At 45.2% G+C, this 22,681-nt stretch overlaps 1 long non-coding RNA gene across 5 annotated transcripts in view; it reads right to left on the minus strand.

Moving 5' to 3' along the window:
• Window positions 1-3,332: 3,332 nt before the first annotated feature.
• LOC106834642 (uncharacterized) overlaps window positions 3,333-22,681 on the minus strand; it is a 136,065-nt gene continuing 116,716 nt past the window's right edge. Inside the window, exon 7 of one of the 5 annotated variants that reach the window (XR_011498967.1) lies at window positions 3,333-4,689. This is a non-coding gene — a long non-coding RNA (uncharacterized lncRNA). Of the gene's footprint in view, window positions 4,690-5,151; window positions 16,822-22,681 lie in introns of those variants that run through there. The other 4 variants (XR_011498965.1, XR_011498961.1, XR_011498964.1 and 1 more) reach the window with 4 other exon arrangements.

The raw sequence follows: 22,681 nt of genomic DNA on the forward strand, positions 1-22,681 counted from the left end.
TCTTCAGAGCTTGTCTATAGGGGGAGAGAATGGACTTCATCACTGCCTGCTAACTGCTTGTGACACACCACAACACACAGTCCCCTGGAAACACTGCAATCAAATCCTAATTCTACAGATTTTTTTTAATGCAATAAAAATAGTTCCTATCCATTGAGGGTCCATTTTGCATTAGGAACTGAGCTCTTCACTTTACGTTTTTCTCATCTTGACAACAATGCAGGGATATAGCAAATATTTTTACTCCTTCATTCAAGATGAGGCCATCAAGGCTCAAAGTTCAAATGACATCCACAGCAAGGGCAGGATCAAGATTCAGAGAGAAGTCTGCCTAATGCCAGTGACTGTAGCCTTTGCTTCTCTTCAGCTGAGGGATAATGGAGAAGCTTAGCTGTTCCTGCCTACCCGGTTATCTGCCTCTTTTCTCTTATCTCCACTCCCCACTGCCCTCCCTCTGCTTGCCTGTGGGTTTTAGGAAACTACATTCCCCATGTTTCATTGCCTCCTGGCTCCTGGATGGGTTTGACCAACTGGAGACACTGGCAGAAGATTAAGCACAAGCAGTACAGAGAAAAGCCTGGGTACGTCTCCCCCTCTCTCCCTGTTTCCAGCAGCATCTCCCCCGCAGCTGCAGCTCCTGGGGGACACACCCTGGCTTCTGAACTCTGGTGATAACACCTATTCTGTTATTCCTCCAGCCACAGGGGTGGTAGAGCTGTTGCTAATCTCTGGGTTGTCTCATCTCCTGTTTAGTCCGTTAGTTCTTCCATCATCCATATAACCAATTCCCCGTATTATATCACCTCTGTTTGAAAAACCTAGGCTGGTTTCCATTTTCCTGTCTGTCCTCTGGCTGATACATATATCGTCTTTCAGAAAACAATCAAACAAACATTACTCAGAGCATGCACCACCAATATTAAAACTATGCTTAGAATCAAAGCACAGGGTAAAGGCAAGACTTGGTGGTCACTGGCATGATTTAAATAGTCTGCATCTGGTATTGCACTGAGAACCAGTGTGGGATCATCACAGAGCTTGTCCTCAGAGCTACAGCCCATCACTTGCATTCACTTGTTGTATGACTTTAGGCAAGTTATTTTGGCTTCTCTGAGTCTCATTTACATGAGTGCAAAAAAACCTGTGTTGCACTGCCATTGCACAAATCAGAAATTGTCCACGTAAAGTAACAAAGCACAATTCCTGACATGCAGAAGGCAACCAATAAATGTTACTTTTTTTCTTCCATTCTAATTAGCCTCAGGAATGTGCAAGATTTCAAAAGGACTGAAAATAAACATTTTTCAGGAGTGTCAAGAGAAATGCATTGCTTTAAATTCAGGAGAAAATGGGAAGAATGACATTTAAAAGGATGCTCTCTGAACTGAATAACATTACCGGAAAGAATGCTGAAACGTGCACGATTGAAGATGGGGGTGGGACCCAAAGGAGACAAATATGACAAAAATGTTTTTGTTAAGGTTTTTTTTTTTTTTTTTTTTTTTGGTATCACTCAGCCAGGAAATGTTTACTTAGCTTCTCTTCAATCTGTGGCTAGGGGACAGACACAGGAATAAAGTGCCCTCATATTGGGTATCAAGAGCTAGAATGTCAATCAGGAAACCTGGGTACTGGTCCCAGCTCGCTTCCCCGCTCTGAGCCTCAGCTACTCCTTCTGCTAGCAGATTACTAGGTCAGTGGCATCCACCTCCTGATCACCTTTGTAGCTTTTAAAACACGCACTTACCCAGGACCCATGGTCAAAGTCTGATTCAGTACATTCCTGGGAGAGGCCCCAGGACAGTTCATTCATAAAAGCTCCAGATTCTGACATGCTCTCCTGCAGAATCTCCTGGCCTATGACTTCAAAGGTCCTCTCTGGCTTCAAGACTCTCTCAAACCATGAACATATACCTACTGGAGAGGAACAGAGAAAAGAGGAAGCACTGAAGATGGCAGGAGATAGTGAAGGCTCCTGGAGGAGAAATGGCTTCAACTTTGAAGACTGGGAGAGAAATAGGGGAGAAGTTTCTCCAGGTAAGCGGAAAGGAGGTAGGAAATACCAATAAGGTGGTAGAAAAAGAGGGGGCGAAGGGAGGGCAATTCTTTGTGGCAGGGGCTGTCCTGTGCATTGTGGGAAGGTAGGCAGCATCCCTGGCCTGACCCCACTGGATGCCAATAGCATCTCCTCAGCTGTGACAACCAAAAATGAATCCAAATAGGGGCTGGCCCAGTGGCGCAGTGGTTAAGTTTGCATGTCCCACTTCGGTGGCCCAGGGTTCGCCAGTTCAGATCTGGGGTGTGGAACTACACATGGCTCCTCAACCCATGCTGTGGCAGGCGTCCTGCATATAAAGTAGAGGAAGATTGGCACAGATGTTAGGTCAGGGCCAATCTTCCTAAGCAAAAAGAGGAGGATTGGCAGCGAATGTTAGCTCAGGGCTAATCTTCCTCAAAAGAAAACCAGACTCCAAATATTGCTAAATAGCCCCTGGGGGTCCAACTCACCCCAGTATTTAAGAACTACTGATTTAGAGTAGTGAAAATAGAGATTTCTCAAGAGAAGGAGGTAGAAATATAGAACTAGAGGATTTAAAGGGAAAGCCGATTGTAATAAGTGGGAGGAAACAGGAGGGCAGGTATTTGTTTTTGTGGGTTTGCCTATTTCAATGTCTTAGACCAGTCTACCACAAGCCCTGCTTTTCCCAGTTGCTCCATAAATGTGAGTTGAGGAGAGCAGCCAGTGGTTTCTTTACAGTAATACGTTTTCCCCCAGATGGAAAGAGTGTCTGGGTCCTGAGAATGAACCAAAACTACAGATCTTGGCTGATCACCAGAGGGCTTTTTTCTTCCTTCAGTTACCATGGTTGCCTCTGAGATTCCAGAGTTTCCCACCCAGCCCACGCCTGACCTCTCCTCTGCCCTCGATGCTCAGATGGCCCAGGGAAATCCTGGAGAAGACCTGCCAAGAGCTGTGGCCAAGGTAACAGATCTGCCTCTTTATCTGTGAGCCGGTCAACTTCCCCCAATTCTTTCCAAGAGGAAAGCTAACCAGGCGGTGGGGCTCATCTGAGCTGCCTGACAAAGGCCAATTGGTGAAGAGGCGAGAGAGAAGCAGGCCAGCCTGGCTGCTTGCTGGCCACCTTCTCCCTAACTCCCCTGTATCACCCTCCGGCCGGGCCCAAGGAGGCAGGGAAAGGCTACCAGCTTTCCTCAAAGGCCTCCTGCCTTTTCACTGCCACATAAGCCAAACCATCTCTCCTTCCTCCCCATACCCCCCTCCCCTCAACCCCTTCACACACCAAAAGTGCCTTCTGTTGTCTTCCCTCTTCCACGTTGTGGCCTTCAAAGTCACATGGGCAAAACCGAAAGGGTTTCCTTGAGTTGAACATTAATTCAAATACTCCAGGTGAGCACTTTAAACAGCTAGTACAGTGAAGTACTGTACTTAACTTCTATAATATTCTTCATCCTCCCTACTTCATCATTGACCACTTTGTTCTTAATCTGCAGCTTTTGTCCCTGTCGTTTCCTGTGTGAAAGATGTCGCCTATTCACATTTTAAAGGACCACTTGAAGACATAAAACAGATTGTAGGCTTATGTTTTTTTTTCAATCCCCAACAACACAGAACTTTGTTTCAGGTGCCCAGCAGGTGCTTGGTGAGGGCTTGGCACGAACTGATAAGTTAGTCAAAGATATCTGACAACTAACACCGAGCATTCACTCCCTCACTAGCTCAGTCTCTCATTCACTGGCTCCCTCATTTAATCGTTCTGCAGTTATTTCCAGAAGGCCTCGTGTTTGTCAGGCACTGTACCAGGTGCTAAAGCCATAATGGTGGAGGCATCGGCCCCAGTCTCACGTCTCTCTTTGGAATTCCAAAATCCAGACTTTTCACTAATTCAGACTACCCCTCCAAGTCACAAAAAGAATTGGGATTCACAGTGTCTAAAAAGCCATGTAACTCAGCTCTCTGCACCTGAGATACGAAACGGAAAGGTATACATTAAATCATACTCCCCATTCAGCCCACTCTCCTCCCTGGTCCAGGCAGAGCCTCTGTCGTTTTTTTTTTTCTTCCTTTTTTCCCTGATTTCCACTCCTATTCTCTCCCCCATAACCCTTACTAACCCTGATATGTATATGATCTTGTAAATTATGTTTTATGCATATGTATGTGCATCTGTGTTGAAGTCCCATTGAAGGTTTTGTGTTCGAAATCATATCCCGTTTCCTACCTTTCTCAGATAGAATTTTTATACAATTGGTACAGGTTGCTACATCTCGGATGTCTAGTTAGTTTAGAACGCTGCATAGTATTTGTGTTAGTTTCCTATGGCGGCTGCAACATATCGCCACAAACTTAGGGGCTTAAATGATACAAATTTATTGTCTTACAGTTCTGGTGATCAGGAGTCTCAAATGGGTCTCACCAGGCTAAAGTCAAGAAATTGGCAGAGCTGTATTCCTTTTCAGGAATGAATCTGTTCTCTAGGCTCCATGGCTCTAGGGGAGAACCTGTGTCTTTGCCTTTTCCATCTTCTAGAGGCCACTGAATTCCTTAGCTTGTGGTCATTCCTCCATCTTCAAAGCCAGCAACGGCAGGTCAAGTCTCTCTCAGAGCACATCACCCTAATAGGGATTCTTCTGTCTCTATCTTCCACATTGAAGGATCCTTGTGCCCACCTGGATAATCCAAAATAATCTATTTTAAAATCAGCTGATTAGCAACCTTACTTCCATCTGCAACCAAATTCCCTTTTGCCACGTAAGATCACATATTCACAGGTTCAAGAGACTAGGACACAAACTTTTTTGGGGTGTGGGGGAGCATTATCCCGCCTACCACAGCATTGCATAGTCTATGTCCACCATATTTTCATTAACCCAGGTTTCCATCTCCAAAGAAATGAAAGACGCCAGTTCCTTAAAACAAACAGTGCCTCAATGTTCATCCCAGAGGACCTATGAGAGAATTTCTCTGGGATATATATATACCTAGAGATGGTATGACTGAATCTGAAATAATAATTATAGTTATGATACTATACGATTTCAGAAAAAAACAATCACTTTCTGACTCTCAAGCAAGCTAGCAGTATTTCTATAGAAAATAGCTGAGGAAGAATACTACTGCTGTCCCCAGATTTCTTGTCCCTCTCTACCTCCCAGGCACATGGTGGGATGACCCTCTCTGATCCCTTTGAAGTTAGGCATGCCATATGACTTGCTTTGGCCAATGAAGTGTAAATGGAAGTGAGGAGGTGTCCAACAGACCAAAGTTTTAAGAGCCAGTATACAGCTTCACCTCCTGCCATGGAGACCATGGACTCCCATGTTGGTACGGAGCCTTCACCAAGCTGGGTCTCTGAGTGACTCCAATGGACAGAGACCAGCTCTCTCCCTTGCCTACCAACTGGACATGGAGTGCTAGAGAAAAAAAATCAAACTTTTATTATGTAAAACTACTGAATTGCATGGTTTTTGTGTTACACCATCATGTAGCCCATTCTGGCCAATGTGTTTTTAAAACCTGAAGTAGTCCAAATTTAAACTCTATTTAGATGTTGAAAGCACTTTCTTATCTATTATTTCCATGTTTATAGTTTCATTCTTCCTTTGTCCCTCAGGCTTGTGAGCTGCCTTTCCTCTCCCTCCCATGTAGTCAGTTAATACAGACATTGAAATCATCTCTTTACTTGATGGTCTTGCTCACTGGTTAATGACACCCAGCAGTCCCTCCGATTGACAATGTGTTCCTTGAGTGCAAGGACCATGTCTTTTCATCATGCCCAAGTACAAAAGGCAGTCAGTCTCTGGCGCACTGGTAGCGGGCAAATAATGCTGACTCAAGAGACTATCCCCTTGTCTTACATACTAGCTGAGGCTCAGAGATGATAGGAGACTGGCCCAAGTGACCCAGCCAGGAGAAAGAAGCGTCAGGATGAGAAGCCAGGTCCCAGTGCAATGGAATTCCTCCTTGGCTGGCTCAGAGGGAAGCATGCCACGATACTCCCCAGGGCCTAACACCTTACCCACCCCACAGAGATACAGACACGAAAGTGTAGGTACAAGAGGGACTGCATGGATTCCTCAGGGACCACATGGCTTCCTTTCCTTGTTTTTCAAAGAATATGGGAATGATGGGTCTGACATCTATTTCTGATGAAATTAGCATTTGGCTAATTGCTTCTCAGCATCTCTGTTACACATTTGCTAATACTTCCTCTTTGCTCAGTTGCACAGGGAGCCTCACACGCCATCTTCATCAGATGGGATATCATACACCGTGACGTAAGCCCAGTGTCTCAGGAGACATAACGCAAATCAGCAAACGCTCTTGGAAGTAAATATAAACTGGAAGGGAAGGGACATACAGGGGGGCTCCAGGCAGAAAAGGGGGCCCATGTTTGGTTTAAAATATAAATATAAAGCTTGAATGGGGGAGAAACCAAAATGCTCCATTTCCTTTCATATTATCATAAATGTGGTTAATGATGCTCCCGAAAGTACTCAGAGGCTTGGCTGTCAGCAGATGGTGCAGCTTCCCTTATCAGTCCAACAGCAGGGCTAACATGACCCTGTAGAAATATGTTTTTCTCCACTGCATCTGTGTAAATAGACACTGGCAGTTTCTAATATGGAGCTGCTTGCCCGTAAAGTGATCTAAGTGTTGTAAACTTAATTCACAAATGATGGCGCACCTCCAGTTGGACTTAAAACACCGATTTGCTAATTCCTCTGATTTTCCCTTTTCTTCTTGCTCTTGACCCTGACAGATTATCACCCTGAAAGTGAGCAAATAGTTCCAAGCCAGAGGGTCCCATTTGTTTCTAGGACTCAACTTCTACTTCTTTGAAAGAGAATGATGGTTGTGATCCCAAATAGCTAGAGGCGATTATTAACAGGCTATCCCCATGGGGCTCAGAACTTGGAGATCTGGAACAAGGAAGCGAAGGATTTGACCCATGTGGAGCTAGCAACAGGCCTGGGGGATGCTAAATATTTGTGCATGATGTAAGAAAGCTTGAGCCTCGGCATCGATCTCTAGATGAGATGATACAGCTGAGCGGTAAAGAGCTAAGAACCTGGATCTGGGTTTGAATTCTGCTCTGTCACGTAGTAGCCCCTTGCCCTTGAGTGATTTACTCAAACTTTCAGGGTTTGTTTCACAGCTCACCTGGGAGGATAATAGTAGACTTAAATAGAGTCATTGTGAGAATTAAATGAAATAATTTATGTAAATATTTAACACAGTCCTTGTGTGAACTATTACATTAATAACAAGAATAGTAGTCATAGATATTCCATTGGGGAATGGTTACATTCTTGCTGGTAGGATACCCAGCCTGGGATAAGACTTCAAGAACTAAGAAGGTAGTCCAGGACACACAAATCTCTGGAGTCTTGGGGAGCAGGAAATCCTACAGGAGAGGAAAGGGTCAGCCAGATGGACAAGAAGCACCACCTTGCGATGCGTTGGCAATGGTGAGGCTCAGATTTTCATGGGTAATGGAGCTGGCCAAGGAGAAGGTGGCTGGGAGAAGAGGTCCCTCCATTGGAGCAGGAGAGAATCAAGAAGGAGCAACTTTGCTGGAAGAGCCAGTTAGCTGCTACCACTGAGAAGGCATTAGCTCTCAAAGTAGACTCCCGAGGAGTGGTCCCAGCAGGGGCTTCTGCCAGCAGAGGGCAATGCCAATGGACAGAAAGGGAGTTACTCTCTTCAATAAAACTCTTCAATAGCTTCCCATGGCCGTAAGAGAAAAATAAAACTCCTTTCCATGGGCAACAGGGCTGTGCCTTCTGAACTCTCATGCATCAGTTCCCCCCATGCTCCCTTTAAGCATCTCCCTCCGGCCACATTGGCTTCCTTTCAGTCCATGAAACACCTCAAGCTGTTTCCAAGCTCACAGCCTTGGCAATATCAGTCTCCCTTGATACTTGCCTATCTCCTCTATATCCAGTTAACTCCCATTACTCCACACATTTCAGCTCCAGCATCACTTCTTCAGATAAGCATTTCTACTCATAACAAGCATCCCCTCTGTTATGGCCTCATCTCTCAACTGTCCTGCCAGTCTAGGAGCTGCTGGCTTTCCACCGTGACTGGTCCTCAAATGCTTCAAATCTTTGTTAATTTTCTTAACTTCCGTTAGTGCTTCCTCCTTTAAAGACTCTTCAAAGTCCAGGATTGTGCTAGACTCTTGACTGATATCTTCTTCCCAAATCAGGAAAAAACACTGTCAGAGACCCCAAGTTTACAGAACATACTTGACCGTCTAATCGTTCTACGAAGTTTACGCCTGCCTTTTCCACTACGGTAGCATGGGCTTGTAAATTAGAGGCAATCAGCATGTTTTAAGACAGCTGAGTGGAGACTTCGGCACAGCTGGTCAGGGAAAACAGGCTCAGAAACATAGCCCAGGATCCTTCAGCACACAGTGCTGCCCCGACTGTCCACACCTGGATGGGGCTGTCATCAGGCGTGGGGTTGCTACATCTTTAAGCAATTTAAGCTGAATGTAAGCCTTCAGCTGATGGAAATGCCCAAACAAGAACAGGGAGGTGTAATGATCCTCCCTGAAGCGATTATCCGGAGGTTATCAGCACCTTTGTGGGATCCTAGGATCCGTGAGTGTTTCCCACAGGGGTGACCTTGAGAATGCAGAGCTGACTGGGACATTGGAAGAACCACTTGTGCTTGGTGTGTAAAAATACCAAGGTCTGCCGCTCCTGGATGCTTTGGAATCCCAACAAGATGGGCAGCAGCTGCCCTAGGAAGTTTAACTCTGAAAATTCTTCAAAAATCATTTACAGAGGCTGGCCCTGTGGCTGAGTGGTTAAGTTCGCGCTCTGCTTGGGGCCCAGAGTTTCACCAGTTCGGATCCTGGGCACAGACCTAGTACCGCTCAAGCCATGCTGAGGCAGTGTCCCACATGCCACAACTAGAAGGACTCAACTAAAATATACAACTATGTACTGGGGGGCTTTGGGGAGAAGAAAGAAAAGTAAAAACTTTTTTAAAAATAAAATAAATAAAATCTTTAAAAAAAAGTCATTTACAGCCACCACTCCCCCTGCCGCCCCCCACCACCTGTCGTGATGCCGGTGATCTTCAGAACAGCAGAGGTATGCGGTTTTCAGCATTATGATTCCGGCCTAGCTCCCCAGCCACGTGATGCCCAGCCTCAAAGATGGCCAAAACGGAAAGCACCCAAAGGGATTCCCGAGACGTGGAGACCAGAAGCTTTAAATCCTAGAGGTCATCAATGACTTGGAAAGTTGACCTCCAACTACAACATCTTAAACAAAACCCTCTGGCCTACACAGCAGCACACAATGGGGTCTGGCCGTGGCTCAAGGGGAGTCAAAGATTCTCACGTGCTTCATAACCGCGAACTTTAGGGTGTTTGCCATTACTGGCTGCTCCCCAAGCACCGCCTTCCTTTTGGGTGTGATGGTCCTCACACCGTGCCAGGCATGGTCTGACGGCAAATCCAGATCACCCCAGTCGCAGTCGGGCAGCTGCGGGATGTCTCCTCTCACAATCCGGACACAGCCAGGGAGGGAGAAAGTGTGCTAACCTCAGCATACTGAATAGTGCCTCTCAGGTTTTTGAATCTTTAGCAAATCGACAGCATGTCAGAAAAGAAATGGGTTTGAATTCAGTAATTTCAGGAGGGAGTTAGCGCCTCGCTAAGTGACTCCCGCCAGCAGCTAGGGTCTAGCTGTAGAACACCGCAGATCATGACGATTTGAAAGCATTGATGTAAAAACCTCAATGCCAAGAGCCTAGTAAGTACAGAGACAATACTGATCCTCAACCTGGAGCGCAGTGACGTCTTTGCACTGCAGGTACACTTCTGGCTTCTGTGTACTCACTACAGCAGCCACCACGGGAGCTCCTGCGGAGGGTGGCCTTGGCTCCTGGAGCCGGCTTTGGCTTTGCTCACAGGCATAGAAAGCCACAGTTTCATGGCGTTTATGCCCACCTCCTTCCCCTCCTCCTGGGGGAGGCTCTTAACGAATGACTGACAGGTGCAGTGGCAGGAAATCCCCGTCTCCCTCGCCCCAGATTCTAAGGCTCTAAGGCACAGCTTGCCTTCCGAACTTTCCCTGATAAAATCAGGCTGAAGCTCCCCTCTGTGGGACTTTGCCCAAACTTGCTATCTTCTTTGGCATCTTCCTCTGCCCTGTCCTGCTTCCCCCACCCGCTTACGCTCTCCCCTGGGAGCCTTGCCTTGTACCTGAGTCCTCATCCGGGGATCTGCTCTGAGGTCATCTCAGCTTCATCAACACTGATATTCCACTCACCCCGCGGAAGCATTTTCAGACGTGAAGGCGAGAAAGACTAGACGTATTTTGGAGATTAACCCCTGATCAGATACACGCTTTGAAAATATTTTCTCCCGTTCCATAGGTTGCCTTTCCACTCTGTTGATTGTTTCCTTGGCTGTGCAGAAGCCTTTTAGTTTGATGTAGTCCCACTTGTCTATTTTTATTTTTGTTACCTGGCCTTTTGGTGTCATATCTGTGAAATCATTGCCAAGACCAATGTCGTGAAGCTTTTCCCTTGTGTTTTCTTGTAGGAACTCTACCTATAGTCAACAATAACGTACTGGACACTTAAACTTTGTTAAGAGCATCTATCTCGTGTTGTGTTCTTACCATTATACAATTTGAAAAAAGAAAGCAAGCATAGATATATTGGCATAAGACACAATTCAAAGAATTACCACTGACATTTAAAGGCCCAAAATAGACTGTGTGGTATATTAAACACATTCAAGATCCTACCCTCAGTTGGCTTACAGTCCAATGGGGATGCTATCTATATCTATATTTATATACATCACATAATCTGTCCTTATATGTATGTATATACAGTGTAGGATATAGATAGATAAAATTAACCAGGGAGAATTAAATGCCTAAATGCTAAACTTGCAGCCAATCTATTGCAGAAGCATAAAAAGAATATCTTATGATTCCTTCTCTCAAAGGAAAGTTTGTGGGAAAACAGTGTTGCTCCCTTGGCATCACCCTGAAAGGGTCGGGGCATGCCTCAAAACATCGGAGTCTTCCATTGTAACCAACTCCTAGGGTCGTGACACCCGTGAAAATACCGAAAGGCTTTTGTGGCTATTTCTATATGGGGACCACTTGGGAGCAACGTGTCCCCTGACTTTCCTGCAGTGACACAGAGTGAGGAGTGGGAAGACTGTGGCAACAGAGGAACGTGAGTCTGGATGCTGCCTCTACCACTTACTAGTTCTGTGGCATTGGAGTTCCCAATATTAACTGTTTGCCCAGTTTCCCTTTCTGTAAAAGGGGTCAGCCACACCTCCCCGGATGGGTGTGCAGGAGGATTATATATATAAAGTGCCTCACTCAGTGCCTGGCACATAGTAGGTCTCGGTGAAGTTCATTTCCTGTTTGTCCTAGACCTTCTTGTCTTTCTTTTGAGGACTCAGACCTAAGGAATATAGGACTAACTGAGTTAAGAGGCTGAGAAAGGGTCTGATTCAAGGGACTTTTGACGTCAGGTATTTGGTAAGCTCCTCGAAGGCAGCAGCTAAATCTTTTAAGTATTCAGTACAGCGCCAAGCCCGCTGGAGTTGCTCAATAAACATTTAAATAATAGTTGCTCAAGAACTGGATTTTGGTCTGTTTCCTTGGAGAGGTCGCCACCTTGTGGACAACGATCAAAACAGCACACCTCTGGAACCGGTGTGTTCCTGGGGCCATTTAAATCTGACAATTTTATCTGCTTCCATTTACAGCTCCTGGGAGCCTTCATAAGTAACAACGAGTTTCCAAAGAAGCAGCAAGGGTGCTTTAGAAGGAAAATAACAACTTCTTCACGATCTAAAAAGATCAATGCATTTTCTTGCTTCTAATCCTTTGCTTGGAGACTCCATCTTGTCCCATTTACTGGCCCTACAAATTACGGGTGAAATTCTCAAACTTCAGAGCACACTGACCATCTACAAAAGTAACCCTAAGCTAAGCCAGTGACAAGGAAAAGACAAAGGCCATACTGAGTTGCTCTCAGAGCATTAACAGCTGGCTTGGTCAGCAGGAATCCCTATAGAAATATCTGGACTCTGCTGCTTGGAAAAATGAACACCTCTGAGCATTCTGAGATCTAAGATATAAAGTCACTTTCAAGGAAACACACTTGCAACATACAGCTGATTCTCCAGATGGTGGATATATTGATAGAGCAGAAAGGAAATTCTAAATGGCGGCAGACGAGGGGAATCCTAGGCTACCGTTCAATGAATCTATGATAAAATGGAAACAGCATCCCTTTAAAAGCCGGATGACTCTGGGTACAAATCCCAACTGTGTAATCTTGGACAAAGTATTCGGCCTTTCTAAGGCTTTATTTCCTCATCTATGAAGTGAGGTGATAAACCTTCCTCTATGTAACCACCACACGGCCACTTCCGGTTCCGGTTCCCCAGTCTACCGCCGCCACGATGATATGGGATAGAGTCTTGATGTTCAAGAGTAAACCACACCATGCCTTTGTGCAAGTGTTTGGGTTTCATTTGTGCTTACATGTCACGTTGCCCCGCGTTACTCAGATAATCACGCCATTTCACCAATCGGGTGTTTTCACAATGAGTCCATGGAAGTCTGGGGTCAAAGAAGCACTTATTAAATAATGCCCACAAATTTCCTGAACAGAATTTTCAAGCAAAGCCGATAATGTAAGGAAAGCGCTGCCCACTTCCATCAATTCATTTCTGTCTCTGCTTCCTGAAAGATCCCAATTAGCGATTGTGACCAGCTCCACTTGGGGAAACCTGCAAACCCTGTCAGCTAATTGGCCCAGGACAAAAAGAGGTCCTTGAGTGGAGTTCATGTGACGTGGGCTCACTTTCGCCTTCACCCTCCCTAGCAGTTATTTCCTGCATCGAAAGGGGAGCTGGAAGGATATTTATGTGCGTGGCAAAAGCCCTCACACTGGCATTAGGTAAAAGTGAATTAGGTTTGGGGGCCAGGGGTATCAGGATGCTTATCATCATGGGACTGCACCCCATCCCCAGAACAGGACACACACCAAGATCCCTTCACTTACTGATCATTCTAAGTGTCTTTCCTTGTTTCCCGAGTTGGTGAAAGATTCCAGCAGACTCATTTCCTGCTTGCCATGTTGGAAAGTTGGCACCGGTTTCACAGCTGAGATCCTCTTGTTGAAATCTGATTAGGTTCTTTTCTGTGTTATCCTTGAACAGAATCCTGGACATTCATACCGAATAAGGGCTGGGAGGCCAGCACAGCAGTCTCCCAGGGAAGATCGGTAGTAAAAAGTCCTCAGGGCACAGCCAAAAACCCTGCGGTGCACCTAAAACTGGCAGCTACGGGTCTGTGTGACCCTTGAACGAGTGACTTGCCTTAATAAGCCTCTGTTTCTTAATCTATAAAATGGGCATAATATTGCCCACAGCAGAATCCCCTGATGAAACGTAAAATTATTCCCTTCCTTTGGGAGTTCACAAGAATGCACGCTGAAATCGCCTATGCAAAGTGCTTCCCACGGTGCCTGGCACTCCGTGGGTGCTCCCCAAAATGGTAAATTGTCCTTATGATTATTGAGGGAGGCAAATATTGTCGAGTCTCTTTTGTGGAGGTAGCTCAGTGTAATTTTTTCAAGATCACACATCCAGAAGGGTTGTGGTTGGTTGGGGCCTGAAACTCAGCTGTAAACCCACAGCTCAGGCCCGGTCCTCTGGGCCAGGGATCTTAAATCTTTGGCGGGCATCAGAATCTCTTAGGAGAATCTCTTGTTCAAAGTGGACATTCCAGGGCCTCATCCCAGGTTCTGATCCAGTAGCTCCAGGGTGGGCCCCAGGTTCTAATGTAAGTGATCTGTGGAGAGTACCCCATAATTCTCTCAGTGTAGAACACTATTTGCGTTATTAGGTAGAATTATTATTACAAGTGGTAGTAGTATCCATATTGCTATTAATTTTTACTTTTATAATTAAGATGAAAGTTCAGCACAGCTTGTTCAGAGATTAAGAAAAAAAACATCACGTACATGCATATATGCGCACACACACAGACACGCACACACAGCCACACACACGGGAAAGGAACATATCTGATTCTGCTCACTCCAAATGGTGACAGAGAGTAAACTTACTAAAACTCCATGGACCGAGCAAGTGTATATTTTAATAAACGTGGTGAGTTAAAACACATTTGCTGAGTCTATAATTTTGACCATAAAAATTGTTAAATCAAAGAGTCTCCGGGTTTTAGGGAGATTATTTTGATAACATGAAAGATTGGGGAAAGTGAAATTCAGTCATTCAGTCATTCAGCAAACATGTTGCTTATCTATTTTGTGTGAGGCACTGGGATAAGTGTGAGGGATTCAGAAATCAGCCCCAGAACTTGTCTATCTTGTTGGGGAAACAGACAAACAAGTAAATCAAATAATTCCAGCATATGATAAGTGCTTTGAGAGAAAAAAATCAGGGTGCTGTGACAGAACTGTTGGGGGTCATGGAGTGTGGGATAGAATGTTCTTTCTGAAGAATGGACATTTAAGCTGAGAACTGAAGGTAGAAAGGGCTCAGGTGCATGAAAAGGCAGAGGGAACAGTGAGTGCAAAGGCCCTGAGGCAGGAAGGAGGGATCATGGGAGAGAGGGAAGCCCTGTGAGCCAGCTGTGGAAAGCCAGGGCAGAGGGATGTGAGGCAAGGTTGGAGAGAGGGCAGGGACCACACAAGGCCCCAGGGGCCCTGGTCAGGAGTTTGAATTTTATTCCAAGTGGAGTGGTGCAACCATTGGAAGCTTGTGAATAGGAGAGAAATAAGACCAGACCTCCCTCCTAAAATAACCACTCTGGCCACTGTGTGGAGAATGGATTGCAGGGGACAGAGTAGAAGCAGGAGAGACCAGTGAAGTATCTCAGAGGAGGGAGGCTGCCATGGGGCAGTAATGCTGGGCTCAGCCCAGTCATTGCTCCTGGGCTCCTGGTCACCTTTGTGGCAATCGCCCTCATGGGGACCTGCAACAGAGCACCTGTGGCCGTGACAGACCCCGAGTCTGAAGATCTTGTTTCTCTCTGCCTTCTCCGGGCCAACTGACTGCAGGGCAGCCTCTGTCCCCTTCAGCACTTGGCTCCTATGGACCACATTTCCCTCGAGAAGGAGGAAAGAGGTCACTTCCAGCAGCCACTCCTCTCACAGGCTCCCCTGCCCCCCATGCCAGGCTTGGGACATTTGGTTAATTAGTCCAGTAGTTCTCAAGGGGGATGAGTGTACCCCCAGGGGACCTCTGGTGACGTCTGCTGACATTTTGGGTTGTGACAAGTGGGAGGTAGGTGCTACTGCCATCTACTGGGTCAGGCCAGGGATGCTGCTGAACATCCTACAATATATACAACAGTTCCCACAACAAAGAATTCTCTGGACTTAAAGGTCAACAGTGCCAAGGTTGAGAAGCCCCGGATTAGAGGCTCATCCAACTTTTATTTCTTCTCTTACAAAGTCAGCGTCTCCCAAAGTAGTTCCCCAAGAGGCACGATAAGGAAGAATTCAAACCCTTGTAAACAAGGGAGAGAAAGGAAAACGGCATGCGTTTATTGATCTCCTACTGTCTGCAGGCCGCTGCCCTTTACATGTGTTAACTCATTTCCTATGTGTTTGGGGTTTTTTATTGTTTGTTTTTTACAACAGACCTCTAGAAGATGGGTACTTTTATTACTCCCACACTACAGAAGGGGAAATAGATCCTTCTGGATAAAGAGATCTTTTATTAAAAAATCACAGAGCTGGGATTCAAACGCAAGGCTCCCTGATGCCAAGCGGGGCGTGCTTTCCCGAATTCCATCAAACGTATCCGCTGAGCTAGGGGACACAGAGCGGTCAAGCCCACTCGTAAGAGTCTGGTGTCTCGCCTGGGAAATGTAAATAATTTAAAGCGCGGAGCAGAAGGGACCATCTGCCTGTCTGGTTTCACAGGCCACCCAGGCGGAACTCCGAACCCCCTCCCTCCACCCACACCCTGTGCACACCCCACTCCCCACAACCTGTCTCCTCTCAGATTCTCGCCCTTCCAGGGTTCAGAGGTGACTTCTCAACCAGAAGTCCAGCCCTTTCATCAGGAAAACAGTGACAGGTAGAGACATCACATGGCAACCAAGTTCCTCCAGCAAAGAAACACTATTACGGGCTGAGTGAATGACAGGGAGGCAAAACTCAAGCAACGTGTGTTGACTTGACGCCTGCTGTAGGCAAGGCCCCATGCTAAGAATAGTGAGGACTGGAAGTTGAGTAAGAAACAGGATTCAGATTCCTTTTGTCAATTAGAAAACGCTTATCAAGCATCTGTTTTATGCTAAGCCGAGTGCGAGGCCTGAGACACCAGGAAAGATAAAAGAGGATCCCTGACCTCAAAGGGCCTACTGTCTAAATGTGCTACTTTATAAATGAAAGTGCTAATTAAGATGCGTGCTGAGAGCAGCATTGAGCTAGGTGGAGAATGGATAGCCCACGTCCGGCAAACGCTGGACGAATGAATGACGCTGAATGAATGCATTAGTCTAAAAAAGAAACAAGTTCCATTCAAAAGTGCAGCTCACGTGCTGGGAAAAGGAAGGCACAGAAGCGAGTCAAATATGACCTGTAGGAGAGAAATCAGGAAAAATCTAGTGACGGGCCGGCCTTTCATATTAACCAGATTCAGACGTGTGGGTATGAGAAGACGTGCATCCTGGAAGAGCAGAATTAGTCCAGGCTCTGGAAAGATGCCTTCTCCGCCTGGAAGGAGTAGTTTATCCAGAGGGCAGAGGCACCTGGGAAGACAGAAATGGGATGCAGCAAGGATAGTTCAGGTACCAATCACAGGCGTGACTATCCGTAGCCCTTGTTATACTGTCCCACTAGGACTCACAAAAACCACAAGGTAGGTGCTTTTATTAAACCCATTTAACAGATGAGAAAGCTAGAACACCCACCTGCAATCCCAGCAGGTAGGCAGTGAAGCCCAGGTGGATCCCAGGCCCTTTGGCTCAGAGCAGGTGACCTGTTTGGCTCTGGCATGTCACCCGTTTTTATAAATAAAGTTTTATTGGAACACAGACATGCCCATTCCCTTGCGTGTTGTCTGTGGCTGCTTCCACGCTAGACAGCAGAGTTGAGTAGTATGACAGTGACCATACAGTCTGCAAAGCCTAAAGTATTTGCTACCTGGCCCTTTATAGAAAAAGTCTGCCGGCTGCAGCTGCAGAGCTCACTCTCTCGGCTTGGGTGGCCCAGCGAGTTCTGGGCTGGCAGCACCGGAGGGAGCCCTCTGCCTGGGGGCACCTTCCCAGCCCTTGGGCACTGCCAGCCACTCCCTCCTCTGATGGGGCAGAGCTGGTGGTGAGACAGAACTCAAGGGTCTTCTCAGGACGTAGAAAGCCCTGCAAGAAAGCACATCCCTTGAGCGCTCGAATTCCTGTGGCCTCTCTACTATTTATATTGAAAACACCACAAGAACTCATTTTTCATGCTATTTCAGCTGAAAACAGCCATGGCAGGACCACAATCTGGAGATCGGGGTGGTGGGGGAGGGTGTGTTTGTGCAGGCGGGCTCAGCCTCCCGTGCCCCAGGTTGTCTGTCCCAGGTGCACTGGGCCCGGGCCAGCCTTTCTTCTGGGATAGTGGGTTTGAGGCAAGAGGGGAAGTCGAGAGGGGAAAAGGCGCCCCGCTGGAAACGTTGCCTCCTCTGATCTAGAAAAGCATGAAAACACGAGCTGGCGTTCACACGTCTACCTTGTACGACAACCTAACATGGGTCATTAATTGAAATAAAATGAAACAAAATGGAAACCAGATGTTAGTACATATTCACTCCCATAAAAGCCAGAGACAAATCACCAAATGGAAATGCACCAAAACATTAGCAGTAGTTATTTGAGGAGTGTGGGGTCACCTCCTTGTCTCAATCTCAACCGCTTGTTTTTGTTTTGTTTTTCTTTCATGGCACTTAGACAAAGAGGAGAGGAAAAAAAAGACGATAAAACTGTAGCTTAGAATTATTTTGTTTCTCCCTCTAAGAATGTAAACTCCACAAGAGACTGTTTGCTGTTCACTATCGTATCCCTGGTGCCCAGAACACAGCCTAGAATGTAGTTAGTGTTCAATTAATAGTTGTTGATTGAGGGGCCGGCCCAGTGGTGCAGTGGTTAAGTGCGCACATTCCGCTTCGGCAGCCTGGGGTTCTCCAATTCAGATCCCAGGTGCAGACATGGCACTGCTTGGCAGAGGAAGATGGGTACAATGTTGCTCAGGACCAGTCTTCCTCAGCAAAAAGAGGAGGATTGGCAGCAGATGTTAGCTCAGGGCTAATCTTCCTCAAAAGAAGAAAAAAGTTGTTGATTGAATAAATGGTTCTGTTTTATATACACCAGATGATCCACAAGGAACATACATTGCTCTTAGAATTTTTTAAAATCACATTATTTAAAAATATGTATCACTAAGTCAAAGAATGGAAACTAATGTCGTCTTTAACAAATGTTTATTGACTACCTACTATGTGTCCAGATTACCATTTCCTTTCACCCTAGGAGGTCTCGCATGGTACAAAATTCACAGCCAATATTCAATTAATGCCTCACGAATATTCCTGACCACCCAAACTGTGAAAACCACCACCCCCGCACTTACCACCTACTTTGAGAATGATGTATAAAAACAATAGAATAACTACTCATCTTTAAGAGATTAAATGTTCCAATGAGCCCATCACCACAATCCCTGAGAGGCTGGAATGCATTTTCCTGGGAGATAATAAAATTGACTCGTAACCACAGTGCAGGAAAGAACCCAAAGTTGTTTTGAATGCGTTATCATGAGCCATTACGAGGCCAGCAACTTCTGTGAACCAAGAAGTCAGCATTTACGAAAGTTTCAATATAAAGCCTAGCATTCACCATGCCTCATTCCACTAGCCGCCACGGAGCCCCAAACTCTGAAGATCAAAGTCAAAGCCCAAAATAAACTCAAGAGAGTTGGAAAGGTAACTACAAACTGTCTGAGAATGACATGAGTTAATACATGCTGAGTATTAAGCACGAGGTGTTGAGACAGATATTGACTTGTTTGTTTTTCCCTTTCACAAATATAGTAATAAAACCCTTATTTTAAAGATCACTCGTTAATGTTAAGTAAGAAAAGATGCCCAGTGAATAGCCAAGATTGCAAAATAATGGCTGGCCTGACTGCGTTGCTCAAGTCTGGCTCTCCAGTAAAACGAGAGTGGAGCTTGGATGTAATAAGAAACCCGCAGCTCTGTGGGTTAACCTGCCCACTCTGAGCCCTCATTATTAAAGACGCCCGTGACAGCTGCACCATGAGCTGTATTACCTCTGCCTGCTGGTAAGTGGTTCCAACGGTGCAGGAGGAAGTGAAGGGCAGCTGGGAAAACGAAAAAGACCTTCAGAAAGTGAAACAAACATTCTTAAGAAGATAACACCCTCCACTAGCTATCTCCCAGAACCATAAAAGAGAAAGAAAAAAAAAATTAGACCTGTATCACATTGCACATCGGAGCAATCCTTTCACCCCAGGAGGAAAAAAGCTAAACCAAAATGGCAGCCTAACGTAACTGATGCCTCACTCTTTAGGAAGGATGGCTGAATGACGGATTGTTAGACATTATCTATTCATTCCACAAATGACTATTAATCAGCTGCTGTGTCAGACCTAGGTGCTACAAAGAAAAATACCAGTCTCTGCCCTTAAAAACAAGTATGATTAACTCCTTAGAAACATGTTAAAATTTGCTAATGGCCTCCTATGAGCCAAGCTCTGTGCTAGGTGCTTCATAAATGGCATTCATCCGTTCAATAAGTATTTACTGAGCCCCGAGCATATACAAGACACTGTTCTAGGCACTAGGGTTACATTGAACAGACAAAAATCTTGTCTTGATGCAGCTCATTGCAAGTCAATATAGCACCACTCTGCAGATTATTCCACTTTTATGGAGAAGAAGAGTGAGATTAGACATAACCTACTCAAGGGCACATACCAGTGACGTGGCCAGGGCCAGGACTTGGGCCTGGCTCCCTTTCAGATCTTTCCTCCTTCCTCTACACCAGGGGTCAGTTACAAACCCAAACACGTACAAGGGCCAGCTGGCAAGGAGTGTAGTGGTCCAGGTTTATACCATAAGAGCGACTATGTTTGTTTTTGTGTTTACGTGGACAAACTTCGACTATCAAACTTTGACTATAAACTATTGAATAGTTATATTTTCCATTCCTGCCAAGATAATAATAACAATAAAAATGCTCCCTCTCATTTTTCTCCAAGCACACAGCTCTTTCAGGCTATTTTTCCCCCTTTAGACAGAGTCAGAGTTAAGAAATACTTTGCTTTCTTTTTATCATTGTTGTAAAAAATAATCAAAATGGCCATGAAGATGTATGGCAAACTGGCTCTCATCAACTCTGTGTTGAAGATGCAACAGGCCCTGTTGGGGCCTGTGGGGAAATGGGGTACATAAGACGCCTGTCTAAGGGGCAATTTCTTCTCAACCTCAGCTGATGGCCACTGTGCAAAAAGTAGGTCAATTGTTGCCAGAACTTCTGATTTTTCAAGTAAAGCCAGAAATCTGCATTGCTACGTCAAATCTCCCAATATTTAAATATTGGCAATCAAATTTTTAAAAAAATTTTACGTATGTATACCAACATTTTGCTGGCCACCCCCAATACATATTTAGGTGTTAAATCTGGCACAGGTCTCCAGTTTATAAACTCTGTGTTACTCCAAGTATTCTTTTCAGCAACTATCGTGCATGTTGAACAATATTTTAATATGTTTATTTAGAATACCCATCAATGGTCTTTTCCTTTCCATATTTGTATAGATATGCCATGAAACCAACTACATAGAGAAGGGAAAAATGTCTTTCTATCAAATAGCATTATACCCCAAGTAAGAAATATAAGATGTTGACAATAAGTACAATAAAAGTTTGGAGGAGGAAGGGGTCACCCAATTCTTGAATAGCTGTCATGGAGGAACGGAGACTTTACCTTGGATTTGAAGCGATGGGTCTAATTTGGACACATAGAAAAGTGGCAGACAAGTAGATGAAGAAGAGATAAAGCATGAGCACAAGTTTGGAGATGAAAATGAGCAAGGAATGTTTAAGGGAATATGAAAATGAGAACATGGATAGAGGAGAAAGGATGACAAGGAAGTCGTGGAAGGTGAGGAGAGAAGGTTACACTGAGGCTAATAACTGGTATAAAATGGTGACAGTATCTGGCCTACTTCCTAAGACCAGGTTAGGAAAAGAGACTGAACTCTTGAGGAACGAATTGTGCTGTAAGACTTTTGATACCCTCTACACTTAACACAGTGCTTAACATGTAGAAGGCTTCCAAGAATAATGTAAGGGTGAAATGAGCTCGTATGTACATGAAGATATTTTGACCAACACAATGTGGGTACAACATCAAGGCATTACTAACATTGATGAGGAGACAGTTTTCAAAGGAAACTCATAAAGGACTCCTGAGAGAAGAAGAATACATGGAGGGTCTCTGGCATTTGTTAATGCTGTTGTCAGAGTTCAGCAGGCATTTCCTTCTCAAAAACAATGAAGGGAAGCTCATTCCATTGATTTCTGATCCAAGTGGGGATATTAAGCCAAAAGTAGAAGGGAAATAGAGGTTAATTTTGAGGTCCTTTTTGGATTTCAGAGTCAAGAGACACCCTACCCTTCCCCCACAGCCTCCCTAATAAAGTCATAGCTCTTAATGTACAAAAGCAAGAAGTTTTACATTCATCAAAAGCCATGGTTCGCTTTCCACTGCATGATAAGACAAGCTTTGGAATCAGAATGACCTGGGTTCAAGTCCCAGCCCAGCCACTTACCAGCTCTGCCACCTTGGACAAGTTACTGAGCTTCTCTGAGCCTGTCTGTAAAGGGATGAGGCAGCAAAAGCAGTCTACCCATCTCATATGACTTATGAGGAAGACAGGAATGATGTACAGCGAAACCTAACTATCATCATGTAAATATCAAAACCGAGACAAGACGATCTCATTTCAAAGAGACATCAAAGCCAAGAAGTTGATTCTGTTGAGATGAAAATTCCACAAAGATTCCATCCAGGATATCAACTGGCTCTTGATAGTCATCTCTTTTCTGACTCCTCCTAAGTACACTCTGCTGCCTTCACACGTGGATGTTTCTCTCGGCAGGGTAATCCACATGCACAGATTGCCCACAGCTGTCCCAACCACATGAAAGACCCAGGCCCTCCTCCCCAGTGACCTACTGGCACAAGGTAGTCATTCATCAAATGCTGGAAGCTCAGCCTCAGACACACAAGGAAAGGTTAGCCCTCAGTTTTTATTGCACTGGTATTAGCTTTCCCTGTCTGCAGTCATTTGATCAGTAAAAAGTCATTTGATACTGTTTACAAATGTTTGAGAGTCCCGGACCCTTTTCTTCTTATTGACTTTTACATATTTGCATCACTAATCTCTAATTTTCACTGGAAACTTCAGTCAGCAATGAAAATAAAATGCTTGTTTTCTTCTGCCATGGGCCTCAAAAGTCCTGCTGCATTGGACACCTCTAGGTCTAGGGTGATGGGGTATGTTGGGTGAAGAATTGCCATTATCCATTCTATGGGAAAATTTAAA

This window comes from Equus asinus, chromosome 28, assembly GCF_041296235.1.
Source record: "Equus asinus isolate D_3611 breed Donkey chromosome 28, EquAss-T2T_v2, whole genome shotgun sequence".
Lineage (NCBI taxonomy): Eukaryota > Metazoa > Chordata > Mammalia > Perissodactyla > Equidae > Equus > Equus asinus.